The following is a 9,956-nucleotide window of genomic DNA, read 5'->3' as shown; positions in this document are numbered from 1 at the left end:
AGTGATGGGAGGGGCACCAAAATGTGGTGTTTTGATTGGTTGATGGGGGCACTCCCTTAGTATAAAAGTGTATGTTTTGTGTACACATGACCTGATGAAGATCAAATAGATCGAAACGTTGTCAGTATTTCAATACAGAACGTTTTTTTTACACCTGTGATGTGCGGGCTCCATCCAATACCTACACCAGTTGTGATGCAACAGAGTTTGCTGTGACCGTTGTGAATTATGGGTGGTGTGGTCTTTGCCAAGACGGTGGATTGTGGCTCATGCCTTCCTGCTGTTATTTGTCATGTTGGTGTTCTCTATATCTTTTCGTCCTGGGCATGACGTTAAACTGTTCCGTTCGAGAGGACCGGCAACCCTCGAATGTAAACAGGAGTAGCAGCCTCTCTTGTAGGTGATGCAGAGGAGGGAAATGGGTCGGTAGCTCTTTGGGGATGATGGGTCTTTGCCAGGTTTGGGGATTGCAACCACTTTGGCCTTTCTCCAGACAGAAGGGATGGTTTTCTGTGCCATGCATGTATTCAGTATCCCCACGAGCCAGGTCTTTGCGTTAGGTCCCAGGTGCTGTATCATTTCTGCCAGTATGTCATCAATCCCTGCTGCTTTTCCGGGTTTCAACTTTCCCATTGCAGTTTCGAGTTCTTCTAGGTCGAAGGGTTTGGTTTGAGGGCTGGCTGATTGAGGTTGGTCTGATACCACTGTGCGATGGTATTCTCCTGTGGGTCGGTGGCGGTTTTTCGCGTCTCGGTTCCTCAGGTGCAAGCTGCATAGTTGGGTTTGTGTGTGTCTTTCTTTTTCTGTCTTTCTTTCTTAGGACGGAGATCAAGGTAGACGCCGTTGGAAGGCTCAACACAAGCCGATGCCCCTAGAGATCCATCCCAAAGCTTCCCTCAGGGAGTTCAGCAAGCCAGCTAGCCAGCAAGCCTGCCCAGTCAGCGAACGCAGCCAGTCGGCTCCGCCAGTCAGCCAGTGTAGAAAGTCAGGCTGCCAAGCCAGAGCATATCAGCCGTTGCAGTCAGCCACTGCAGCCATACCAGCCTTGCTCAGTCAGCTCAGCCAGGCCTCTCTCGAGGCCTGGCTCTCTGTCTGCCTGGCCCGGTCTGCCCTGCCTTGCAGCAACAGAACCAGCCTTTCTGGCAAGCCAGCCAGCTCAGAATGCGAGCTGAGCAAGCCAGTGCAGCAGCAAGCCCAGACTAGGTTACCGCAGCCTTACTGTGCAGCCACAGCCACTCAGCCAAGACCAGCAGGAGCTGGCCAGGCTCCAACCCTTGCAGCGCAGCCTTAGGCCGGATAGTCCCCCTGCCTGCACTTTGTTGCCTTCCTGGCCTGTCTGCCTGCCTAGGCGCCTCGGTCTTCCTGTCTGTCTGCCTTGGCCTGCCTGTCTGAAACTGGTTTAGACTAACTGCGTGCTTGCCAGCTGCGTTGGCTTGCTGAGCTCGTATTCTGAGCTGGCTGGCTTGCTAGCAAGGCTGGTTCTGTTGCTGCAAGGCAGGGCAGGGCAGACCGGGCCAGGCAGACAGAGAGCCAGGCCTCGAGAGAGGCCTGGCTGAGCTGACTGAGCAAGGCTGGTATGGCTGCAATGGCGGACTGCAAGGGCTGATATGCTCTGGCTTGTCAGCCTGACTTTCTACACTGGCTGACTGGTGGAGCTGGCTGGCTGCGTTGGCTGACTGGGCGGGCTTGCTGGCTAGCTGGCTTGCTGGGCTCCCTGAGGGAAGCTTTGGGATGGATCTCTAGGGGCATCGGCTTGTGTTGAGCCTTCCAACGGCGTCTACCTTGATCTTCATCCTAAGAAAGACAGACAGAAAAAGAAAGACACACACAAAGTCAACTATGCAGTTTCCACATGAGGAAGGCAGGCAGGAAGGCAGGCAGGCACGCAGGCAGGCACAAGCTGCCTGCGTGCTTGCTTCGCCCTCCAGTTGCTGCTCCAGTTATTTGTTTTCCCTCAAACCCATCCTCAATGTGTTGGGTGAGGTTGAGCTCTGTCCAGCACAGGACGGGACGGAAACCAGCTTGGTCTTTAGTCAGCTTGGTGTCTGAGTGGTATGAGGCGTTGGAGTAGCAGCCTCTCTTGTAGGTGATGCAGAGGAGGGAAATGGGTCGGTAGCTCTTTGAGGATGATGGGTCTTTGCCAGGTTTGGGGATTGCAACCACTTTGGCCTTTCTCCAGACAGAAGGGATGGTTTTCTGTGCCATGCATGTGTTCAGCATCCCCACGAGCCAGGTCTTTGCGTTAGGTTCCAGGTGCTGTATAATTTCTGCCAGTATGTCATCAATCCCTGCTGCTTTTCCGGGTTTCGAGTTCTTCTAGGTCGCATGGTTTGGTTTGAGGGCTGGCTGATTGTGGTTGGTCTGATACCACTGTGCGATGGTATTCTCCTGTGGGTCGGCGGCGGTGTTGGTTACGACTGTTGGCCACCAGTTGTGATGCAACAGAGTTTGCTGTGACCGTTGTGAATTATGGGTGGCTCCCTGAGGTCCTTGATCGCCATTGGGTCCAACAGTGGTCATTGAAGCGTGCACACACACATGCACACATGCACCTACACACGCACAGGCGCACATGCGTATGCACACCTGGACCTTTAAATGAACAACAACACAAAAACTAAGGCACTGGTGTCAGACTTCTGGTTTACCAGAACGGGGTTCAACTCCCTGCAGTGCCCTGCTCAATGTGTTGTATTTCATTCATTGGTCCATGGTCTCAGGTCATTGAGCGGCGCGCTATAGTGCGCGATTCTTCATCATTGTTGAGGATTTTTTAAAGGTGAAAATCAAGGAAAAGCAAAAGGCTATAGTCCATGGTCACGGACCGCATACTGGTCAAGGTCATTTATACTGGTGAAGATCATTTACTAGTCTTATAAAGGTCATTTATACTGGTCAAGGTCATTTACTAGTCTCATGAAGGTCATGTATACTGGTCACAGTCATATACTGGTCACGGTCATTTCTACTGGTGAAGGTCATTTATACTGGTCAAGGTCATTTGTACTTGTCAAGGTCATTTATACTGGTCAAGGTCATTTACTAGTCTTATTGAAGGTAATTTATACTGCTCAAGGTCATTGATATTGGTCAAGGTCATTAAGTGGCACGCTATAGTGCACGATTCTTCATCATTGTTGAGGATTTGAAAAAAGGTTAAATCGCAGAAAAGCGAAAAGCTAAAGTCCATTGTCACGGAGGGCATACTATAGTATGTTGTTTTTCTATTTTTGGTGGTGTGCGGGCTCCATCCAATAACTACACCAGTTGTGATGCAATAGAGTTTGCTGTGACCGTTGTGAATTATGGGTGGTGTGGTCTTTGCCAAGACGGTGGATTGTGGCCCATGCCTTCCTGCTGTTATTTGTCATGTTGGTGTTCTCTATATCTTTTCGTCCTGGGCATGACGTTAAACTGTTCCGTTCGAGAGGACCGGCGACCCTCGAATGTAAACAGCCACGAAAGGAAACTATGTGTGTGTGAGGTGTTCTATCATTTCATTCCAGTACTACTACTTTGGGTAGTGGCTGGACGTTTGTGTAGATATTGAAAAGGAGGGGACGAGCAGGCTACCTTGTGGTAGGCCGTTCTTTTGGGCTTTCCATTTACTCCTCTGGTCATTTAACTGGACATAGAAGCGCCTGTTGTTGAGGAGGCTTTTCCCGACCATTGTGCGGTGTTGGACAGTGTCATAGGCAGCAGAGAGATCTCTGAATGCTGCTCCAGTTATTTGTTTTCCCTCAAACCCATCCTCCATGTGTTGGGTGAGGTTGAGCTCTGTCCAGCACAGGAGCGGCCAGGACGGAAACCAGCTTGGTCTTTAGTCAGCTTGGTGTCTGTGAGTGGTATGAGGCGTTGGAGTAGCAGCCTCTCTTGTAGGTGATGCAGAGGAGGGAAATGGGTCGGTAGCTCTTTGGGGGTGATGGGTCTTTGCCAGGTTTGGGGATTGCAACCACTTTGGCCTTTCTCCAGACAGAAGGGATGGTTTTCTGTGCCATGCATTTATTCAGTATCCCCACGAGCCAGGTCTTTGTGTTAGGTCCCAGGTGCTGTATCATTTCTGCCAGTATGTCATCAATCCCTGCTGCTTTTCCGGGTTTCAACTTTCCCATTGCAGTTTCGAGTTCTTCTAGGTCGAAGGGTTTGGTTTGAGGGCTGGCTGATTGAGGTTGGTCTGATACCACTGTGTGATGGTATTCTCCTGTGGGTCGGTGGCGGTGTTGGTCACAACTGGTGGCCAACAGTCGTAACCAACACCGCCACCGACCCACATAGAATACCATCGCACAGTGGTATCAGACCAACCACAATCAGCCAGTCCTCAAACCAAACCCTTCGACCTAGAAGAACTTGAAACTGCAATGGGAAAGTTGAAACCCGGAAAAGCAGCAGGGATTGATGACATGCTGGAAGAAATGATACAGCACCTGGGACCTAGCGCAAAGACCTGGCTTGTGGGGATGCTGAACACGTGCATGGCACAGAAAACCATCCCTTCTGTCTGGAGAAAGGCCAAAGTGGTTGCAATCCCTAAACCTGGCAAAGACCCATTATCCCCGAAGAGCTACCGACCCATTTCCTTCCTCTGCATCACCTACAAGCTCTATGAGAGGCACTAACATTTCTGAACAGACTATATTTACATCAATATGTCTGGGTCCCCACATACTCACTCAGGGTTGACGTGTCACACCTGCAGTGATGGGAGGGGCACCAAAATGTGGTGTTTTGATTGGTTGATGGGGGCACTCCCTTAGTATAAAAGTGTATGTTTTGTGTACACATGACCTGATGAAGATCAAATAGATCGAAACGTTGTCAGTATTTCAATACAGAACGTTTTTTTTACACCTGTGATGTGCGGGCTCCATCCAATACCTACACCAGTTGTGATGCAACAGAGTTTGCTGTGACCGTTGTGAATTATGGGTGGTGTGGTCTTTGCCAAGACGGTGGATTGTGGCTCATGCCTTCCTGCTGTTATTTGTCATGTTGGTGTTCTCTATATCTTTTCGTCCTGGGCATGACGTTAAACTGTTCCGTTCGAGAGGACCGGCAACCCTCGAATGTAAACAGGAGTAGCAGCCTCTCTTGTAGGTGATGCAGAGGAGGGAAATGGGTCGGTAGCTCTTTGGGGATGATGGGTCTTTGCCAGGTTTGGGGATTGCAACCACTTTGGCCTTTCTCCAGACAGAAGGGATGGTTTTCTGTGCCATGCATGTATTCAGTATCCCCACGAGCCAGGTCTTTGCGTTAGGTCCCAGGTGCTGTATCATTTCTGCCAGTATGTCATCAATCCCTGCTGCTTTTCCGGGTTTCAACTTTCCCATTGCAGTTTCGAGTTCTTCTAGGTCGAAGGGTTTGGTTTGAGGGCTGGCTGATTGAGGTTGGTCTGATACCACTGTGCGATGGTATTCTCCTGTGGGTCGGTGGCGGTTTTTCGCGTCTCGGTTCCTCAGGTGCAAGCTGCATAGTTGGGTTTGTGTGTGTCTTTCTTTTTCTGTCTTTCTTTCTTAGGACGGAGATCAAGGTAGACGCCGTTGGAAGGCTCAACACAAGCCGATGCCCCTAGAGATCCATCCCAAAGCTTCCCTCAGGGAGTTCAGCAAGCCAGCTAGCCAGCAAGCCTGCCCAGTCAGCGAACGCAGCCAGTCGGCTCCGCCAGTCAGCCAGTGTAGAAAGTCAGGCTGCCAAGCCAGAGCATATCAGCCGTTGCAGTCAGCCACTGCAGCCATACCAGCCTTGCTCAGTCAGCTCAGCCAGGCCTCTCTCGAGGCCTGGCTCTCTGTCTGCCTGGCCCGGTCTGCCCTGCCTTGCAGCAACAGAACCAGCCTTTCTGGCAAGCCAGCCAGCTCAGAATGCGAGCTGAGCAAGCCAGTGCAGCAGCAAGCCCAGACTAGGTTACCGCAGCCTTACTGTGCAGCCACAGCCACTCAGCCAAGACCAGCAGGAGCTGGCCAGGCTCCAACCCTTGCAGCGCAGCCTTAGGCCGGATAGTCCCCCTGCCTGCACTTTGTTGCCTTCCTGGCCTGTCTGCCTGCCTAGGCGCCTCGGTCTTCCTGTCTGTCTGCCTTGGCCTGCCTGTCTGAAACTGGTTTAGACTAACTGCGTGCTTGCCAGCTGCGTTGGCTTGCTGAGCTCGTATTCTGAGCTGGCTGGCTTGCTAGCAAGGCTGGTTCTGTTGCTGCAAGGCAGGGCAGGGCAGACCGGGCCAGGCAGACAGAGAGCCAGGCCTCGAGAGAGGCCTGGCTGAGCTGACTGAGCAAGGCTGGTATGGCTGCAATGGCGGACTGCAAGGGCTGATATGCTCTGGCTTGTCAGCCTGACTTTCTACACTGGCTGACTGGTGGAGCTGGCTGGCTGCGTTGGCTGACTGGGCGGGCTTGCTGGCTAGCTGGCTTGCTGGGCTCCCTGAGGGAAGCTTTGGGATGGATCTCTAGGGGCATCGGCTTGTGTTGAGCCTTCCAACGGCGTCTACCTTGATCTTCATCCTAAGAAAGACAGACAGAAAAAGAAAGACACACACAAAGTCAACTATGCAGTTTCCACATGAGGAAGGCAGGCAGGAAGGCAGGCAGGCACGCAGGCAGGCACAAGCTGCCTGCGTGCTTGCTTCGCCCTCCAGTTGCTGCTCCAGTTATTTGTTTTCCCTCAAACCCATCCTCAATGTGTTGGGTGAGGTTGAGCTCTGTCCAGCACAGGACGGGACGGAAACCAGCTTGGTCTTTAGTCAGCTTGGTGTCTGAGTGGTATGAGGCGTTGGAGTAGCAGCCTCTCTTGTAGGTGATGCAGAGGAGGGAAATGGGTCGGTAGCTCTTTGAGGATGATGGGTCTTTGCCAGGTTTGGGGATTGCAACCACTTTGGCCTTTCTCCAGACAGAAGGGATGGTTTTCTGTGCCATGCATGTGTTCAGCATCCCCACGAGCCAGGTCTTTGCGTTAGGTTCCAGGTGCTGTATAATTTCTGCCAGTATGTCATCAATCCCTGCTGCTTTTCCGGGTTTCGAGTTCTTCTAGGTCGCATGGTTTGGTTTGAGGGCTGGCTGATTGTGGTTGGTCTGATACCACTGTGCGATGGTATTCTCCTGTGGGTCGGCGGCGGTGTTGGTTACGACTGTTGGCCACCAGTTGTGATGCAACAGAGTTTGCTGTGACCGTTGTGAATTATGGGTGGCTCCCTGAGGTCCTTGATCGCCATTGGGTCCAACAGTGGTCATTGAAGCGTGCACACACACATGCACACATGCACCTACACACGCACAGGCGCACATGCGTATGCACACCTGGACCTTTAAATGAACAACAACACAAAAACTAAGGCACTGGTGTCAGACTTCTGGTTTACCAGAACGGGGTTCAACTCCCTGCAGTGCCCTGCTCAATGTGTTGTATTTCATTCATTGGTCCATGGTCTCAGGTCATTGAGCGGCGCGCTATAGTGCGCGATTCTTCATCATTGTTGAGGATTTTTTAAAGGTGAAAATCAAGGAAAAGCAAAAGGCTATAGTCCATGGTCACGGACCGCATACTGGTCAAGGTCATTTATACTGGTGAAGATCATTTACTAGTCTTATAAAGGTCATTTATACTGGTCAAGGTCATTTACTAGTCTCATGAAGGTCATGTATACTGGTCACAGTCATATACTGGTCACGGTCATTTCTACTGGTGAAGGTCATTTATACTGGTCAAGGTCATTTGTACTTGTCAAGGTCATTTATACTGGTCAAGGTCATTTACTAGTCTTATTGAAGGTAATTTATACTGCTCAAGGTCATTGATATTGGTCAAGGTCATTAAGTGGCACGCTATAGTGCACGATTCTTCATCATTGTTGAGGATTTGAAAAAAGGTTAAATCGCAGAAAAGCGAAAAGCTAAAGTCCATTGTCACGGAGGGCATACTATAGTATGTTGTTTTTCTATTTTTGGTGGTGTGCGGGCTCCATCCAATAACTACACCAGTTGTGATGCAACAGAGTTTGCTGTGACCGTTGTGAATTATGGGTGGTGTGGTCTTTGCCAAGACGGTGGATTGTGGCTCATGCCTTCCTGCTGTTATTTGTCATGTTGGTGTTCTCTATATCTTTTCGTCCTGGGCATGACGTTAAACTGTTCCGTTCGAGAGGACCGGCAACCCTCGAATGTAAACAGGAGTAGCAGCCTCTCTTGTAGGTGATGCAGAGGAGGGAAATGGGTCGGTAGCTCTTTGGGGATGATGGGTCTTTGCCAGGTTTGGGGATTGCAACCACTTTGGCCTTTCTCCAGACAGAAGGGATGGTTTTCTGTGCCATGCATGTATTCAGTATCCCCACGAGCCAGGTCTTTGCGTTAGGTCCCAGGTGCTGTATCATTTCTGCCAGTATGTCATCAATCCCTGCTGCTTTTCCGGGTTTCAACTTTCCCATTGCAGTTTCGAGTTCTTCTAGGTCGAAGGGTTTGGTTTGAGGGCTGGCTGATTGAGGTTGGTCTGATACCACTGTGCGATGGTATTCTCCTGTGGGTCGGTGGCGGTTTTTCGCGTCTCGGTTCCTCAGGTGCAAGCTGCATAGTTGGGTTTGTGTGTGTCTTTCTTTTTCTGTCTTTCTTTCTTAGGACGGAGATCAAGGTAGACGCCGTTGGAAGGCTCAACACAAGCCGATGCCCCTAGAGATCCATCCCAAAGCTTCCCTCAGGGAGTTCAGCAAGCCAGCTAGCCAGCAAGCCTGCCCAGTCAGCGAACGCAGCCAGTCGGCTCCGCCAGTCAGCCAGTGTAGAAAGTCAGGCTGCCAAGCCAGAGCATATCAGCCGTTGCAGTCAGCCACTGCAGCCATACCAGCCTTGCTCAGTCAGCTCAGCCAGGCCTCTCTCGAGGCCTGGCTCTCTGTCTGCCTGGCCCGGTCTGCCCTGCCCTGCCTTGCAGCAACAGAACCAGCCTTTCTGGCAAGCCAGCCAGCTCAGAATGCGAGCTGAGCAAGCCAGTGCAGCAGCAAGCCCAGACTAGGTTACCGCAGCCTTACTGTGCAGCCACAGCCACTCAGCCAAGACCAGCAGGAGCTGGCCAGGCTCCAACCCTTGCAGCGCAGCCTTAGGCCGGATAGTCCCCCTGCCTGCACTTTGTTGCCTTCCTGGCCTGTCTGCCTGCCTAGGCGCCTCGGTCTTCCTGTCTGTCTGCCTTGGCCTGCCTGTCTGAAACTGGTTTAGACTAACTGCGTGCTTGCCAGCTGCGTTGGCTTGCTGAGCTCGTATTCTGAGCTGGCTGGCTTGCTAGCAAGGCTGGTTCTGTTGCTGCAAGGCAGGGCAGGGCAGACCGGGCCAGGCAGACAGAGAGCCAGGCCTCGAGAGAGGCCTGGCTGAGCTGACTGAGCAAGGCTGGTATGGCTGCAATGGCGGACTGCAAGGGCTGATATGCTCTGGCTTGTCAGCCTGACTTTCTACACTGGCTGACTGGCGGAGCTGGCTGGCTGCGTTGGCTGACTGGGCGGGCTTGCTGGCTAGCTGGCTTGCTGGGCTCCCTGAGGGAAGCTTTGGGATGGATCTCTAGGGGCATCGGCTTGTGTTGAGCCTTCCAACGGCGTCTACCTTGATCTTCATCCTAAGAAAGACAGACAGAAAAAGAAAGACACACACAAAGTCAACTATGCAGTTTCCACATGAGGAAGGCAGGCAGGAAGGCAGGCAGGCACGCAGGCAGGCACAAGCTGCCTGCGTGCTTGCTTCGCCCTCCAGTTGCTGCTCCAGTTATTTGTTTTCCCTCAAACCCATCCTCAATGTGTTGGGTGAGGTTGAGCTCTGTCCAGCACAGGACGGGACGGAAACCAGCTTGGTCTTTAGTCAGCTTGGTGTCTGAGTGGTATGAGGCGTTGGAGTAGCAGCCTCTCTTGTAGGTGATGCAGAGGAGGGAAATGGGTCGGTAGCTCTTTGAGGATGATGGGTCTTTGCCAGGTTTGGGGATTGCAACCACTTTGGCCTTTCTCC

This window comes from Protomyctophum parallelum (genome assembly GCF_964188405.1).
Source record: "Protomyctophum parallelum genome assembly, chromosome: 9".
NCBI classification, from domain to species: domain Eukaryota; kingdom Metazoa; phylum Chordata; class Actinopteri; order Myctophiformes; family Myctophidae; genus Protomyctophum; species Protomyctophum parallelum.
Note: the sequence above shows the minus strand (reverse complement) of the source record.